This window comes from Lactuca virosa, chromosome 1 (assembly GCF_052849685.1).
Source record: "Lactuca virosa cultivar CGN04683 chromosome 1, Lactuca_virosa_CGN04683_v6, whole genome shotgun sequence".
NCBI lineage: Eukaryota > Viridiplantae > Streptophyta > Magnoliopsida > Asterales > Asteraceae > Lactuca > Lactuca virosa.
Genome location: NC_136426.1, coordinates 215159617 through 215159840, shown reverse-complemented (window position 1 = coordinate 215159840; position 224 = coordinate 215159617).

The following is a 224-nucleotide window of genomic DNA, read 5'->3' as shown; positions in this document are numbered from 1 at the left end:
AGTGGGTTGAAGTTTACTTAGTAACACGAAGATTAGATGAAACAGGAGTACCTGCAACTGTTCAGCGTTGCTCCCTCCACTAGTGGAACGAATTAATCTCGGGATGAAATTCCTTTAACGGGGAGGTAATGTGACATCCCGTAATTTAGGTTTAAAAGTATAGACAGTCAATTCACCGCAAACATCTTCGTATCTGTCCTATTGAGAGTTAATGGACCTTTTGA